Source organism: Mercenaria mercenaria, unplaced genomic scaffold, assembly GCF_021730395.1.
Source record: "Mercenaria mercenaria strain notata unplaced genomic scaffold, MADL_Memer_1 contig_1179, whole genome shotgun sequence".
Classification (NCBI taxonomy): Eukaryota; Metazoa; Mollusca; class Bivalvia; order Venerida; family Veneridae; genus Mercenaria; species Mercenaria mercenaria.
The window spans coordinates 64,131-68,261 of NW_026459160.1; positions in this window are offsets into that span (position 1 = coordinate 64,131).

Genomic DNA, 4,131 nt, shown 5'->3' on the forward strand with positions numbered 1-4,131 from the left:
GTTTGTTCTCTTCGTATCCCAGCATTTTTGTTGTTTAATAAAGCTAACCTCAGCCAGAGACCAAAGATTAAAGTTTAAAGACTATCAAGACAAATCTATTTGAAAAATACTGCAATATATGCAGTTTGAGAAAAAAATGAAGAAACTGAAGAAGGATAACTATTTGAAGAAAATGAATATTTCCATTAGTTTTTTGAAAGGAAGGGGTTAAATCATGTTTAAATTAGATTGGGTAATATGTCAGAAATTAACCTATTGAGAAATGATACACGATTGTTATAGAAACAAATTGACGTTTTTTTTTCAGTTACAATTGATTCTGCATGCCCTGGAGAGGAACCAGCGGCGACATCTGTAATATAGAAAACAGCGAGTGTGTTGAATGTTTGCAAATGTTAACGGGTATGCGCCAACGCGGAAAAAGAGCTGTGTATCGAAGGTTTTTCTCTTTGTACCCCCGCATTTTTGTTTGTTTAATAAATCTAAACAGAAGAGACCAAAGATTAAAGTATAAAGACTATCAAGAGAAATTATTTGAAAAATACTGCAATATATGCGTTTGAGAAAAAAATGAAGAAACTAAGAAGGATAACTATTTGAAAGAAAATTGAATTCCATTAGCTTTTTGAAGGAAGGATTATCATGTTTCAAAATATTAGATTGGGGGAATAGTCAGAACATACCTATTGAGAAATGATACAATTGTTTATAGAAACAAATATGACGTTTCTTATTCAGTTTCAATTGATTCTGCATGCCCTGGAGGAGAAACCAGCGGCGACATCTGTTAATATAGAAAACAGCGAGTTTTGTTGATTCCGTTTGCAAATGTGTAACCGGTTTTGCTGCCAATGCGGAAAAGAAGCTGTGCAATGAAGGTACGTTCTCTCCTTTACAGGCATTTTTGTTGTTTTTTAAGCTTCCAGAGCAAAAAAAATACGATGAAATACGAAAAGGGAAACTGTTTGAAAGAAAACTAAAAATTCTAGTAGTTTTTAAAAGGGGGCTAAATCAAATTTCAATATTGCAATTTCGATAAAAAATCAGTACAAGTACGTACTAAAAAATGATACACAATTGTTGATAAAATCAAATTTGACGATTCTTATTTTTAACATTGATTCTGCATGCCCTGGAGGGGATCCAGCGGAGACATCTGTAATAAAAGAAAACAGCGAGTGTGGATCTGTTTGCAAATGTGTAACGGGCATGCTGCCAACGCGGAAAAAGAAGCAGTGATCGAAGGTTTTTTCTCTTTTACCCCAGCATTTTTGTTTTTAATAAAGCTAACACACAGAGACCAAAGATAAAGTTAAAAAATATCAAGACAAAATTTTTGAAAAAATACTGCCATATATGCAGTTGAGAAACGGGGAAGGAAACTGAAAGGATAACTATTTGAAAGAAAAGAATATTCCATTAGTTTTTGAAAGGAAGGATTAAACATGTTTCAAAAATAAGATTGGGTAATATGTAGAACATTAACCTATTGAAAATGATACACGATGTTTATAGAAACAAATATGACGTTTTTTATTCAGTTACAAATTTATTCTGCATGCCCTGGAGGAGGAACCAGCGGCGACATCTGTAATATAGAAAACAGCGGTGTGGGTTGATTCTGTTTGCAAATGTGAACCGGTTTTGCTGCCAATGCGGAAAAAAGAAGCTGTGCAATGAAGGTACGTTCTTGGTTTTCGGGCATTTTTGTTGATCAGTTAAGCTTCCAAAGCAAAAAAAAAAAATACGAAGAAATACGAAAAGGGTAACTGTTAGAAAGAGAACTAAAAATTTAGTATTTCTAACAGGGAGGCTTAAATCAAATTTCAATATTGCATTTCGATAAAATATCGTACAAGACGTAACTATAACATGAACACATGTTAAAAAAACAAATTTTGACGATTTTATTAGTTAACATTGATTCTGCATGCCCTGGAGGAAAAGGGAACCAGTGAAACATCTGTATATAGAAAACAGCGAGTGGTTTTGATCTGTTTGCAAAATGTGTAACGGGCTATGCTGCCAACGCGGAAAAAGAAGCTGTGTACGAATGTTTGTTCTCTTTGTACCCCAGCATTTTTTTTGTTTAATAAAGCAAAACCCCAGCAAGAGACCAAATATTAAAGTTTAAAGACTATCAAGGGAAATTTATTTGAAAAATACTGCAATATATGCAGTTTGAGAAAAAAAAGAAAAAACTTAAGAAGGATAACTATTTGAAAGGAAATTGAACATTCTAATATTTTTTTCAAAGGAAGGATTAATCATGTTTCAAAATATTAGATTGGGTAATATGTCAGAACATTATCCTATTGAGAAATGATACACATTGTTTATAGAAACAAAATATGACGTTTCTTTTCAGTTACAATTGATTCTTCATGCCCTGGAGGAGAAACCAGTGGCGACATCTGTAACATAGAAAAACAGCGAGTGTGTTGATTCTGTTTGCCCAAAAGTGTAACCGGTTTTGTTTCCAACGCGGAAAAAGCTGTGCAATGAAGGTACGTTCTCTCTTTAAGGGGAATTTTGTTGTTCTTTAAGCTTCCAGAGCAAAAATAAAAACGGAAGAAAAAACGAAAAGGGAAACTGTTTGAAAGCAAACTAAAAATTCTAGTAGTTTCTGACAAGGAAATTAAACCAAACTTCAATATTGCAATTTCGCTAAAATATCAGTACAGTACGTTTCTAAAAATGAACACAATTGTTGATAAATCCAATTTTAACGATTCTTATTTAGTTAACATTGATTCTGTATGCCCTGGAGGAGGAACCAGCGGAGACATCTGCAATATAGAAAACAGCGAGTGTGTTGAATCTGTTTTGCAAATGTGTAACGGTTTGCTGCCAACGCGGAAAAGAAGCTGTGCAATGAAGTTACGTTCTCTGGTTTACCGGCAATTTATGTTGTTCATTTAAGCTTCCTAAGCAAAAAAAAAAAAAAAATACGAAAATACGAAAAGGGAAACTGTTTGAAAGAAAATAAATTCTAGTAGTTTCTAACAGGAGGTTAAATCCAAATTTCAGTATTGCAATTTCAAAAATATCAGTACAGTAGACTAAAGATACACAATTGTTGATAAAATCAAATTTGACGATTCTTATTTAGTTAACATTGATTCTGCATGCCCTGGAGGAGGAACTAGTGGGACATCTGTAATATAGAAAACAGCGAGTGTGTTGAATCTGTTTGCAAATGTGTAACGGGCTATGCTGCCAACGCGGAAAAGAAGCTGTGTATCGAGGTTTGTTCTCTTCGTACCCAGCATTTTTGTTGTTTAACAAAGCTAACCTCAGCCAGAGACCAAAGATTAAAGTTTAAAGGATATACAAGACAAATCTATTTGAAAAATACTGCAATATATGCAGTTTGAGAAAAAAATGAATGAAGAATGAAGAAGGATAACTATTTGAAAGAAAATTGAATATTCCATTAGTTTTTTGAAAGGAAGGATTAATCATGTTTCAAAATATTAGATTGGGTAATATGTCAGAACATTACCTATTGAGAAATGATACACAATTGATTTATAGAAACAAATATGACGTTTCTTATTCAGTTACAATTGATACTGCATGCCCTGGAGGAGGAACCAGCGGCGACATCTGTATATAGAAAACAGCGAGTGTGTTGATTCTGTTTGCAAATGTTTTAACGGTTTTGCTGCCAACGCGGAAAGAAGCTGTGCAAAGAAGGTACTTGTTCTCGTTTACGGGCAAATTTTGTTGTTCTGTTAAGCTTCCAGAGCAAAAATAGAAATACGAAGAATTACGAAAAGGGAAACTGTTTGAAAGAAACTAAAATTCTTGTAGTTTCTGAACAAGGAATTAAACCAAATTCAATATTGCAATTTCGATAAAATATCAGTACAAGTACGTACTATAAAATGATACACAATTGTTGATAAAACAATTTGACGATTCTTTTTAGTTAACATTGATTCTGCATGCCCTGGAGGAGGAACCAGCGGAGAATCTGTAATATAGAAAACAGCGAGTGGGGTTGAATCTGTTTTCAAATGTTTTAACGGGCTATGCTGCCAACGCGGAAAGAACTGTGTATCGAAGGGTTTTTTTCTCTTTGTACCCCAGCATTTTTGTTGTTTAATAAAGAACACGCAAAAGACC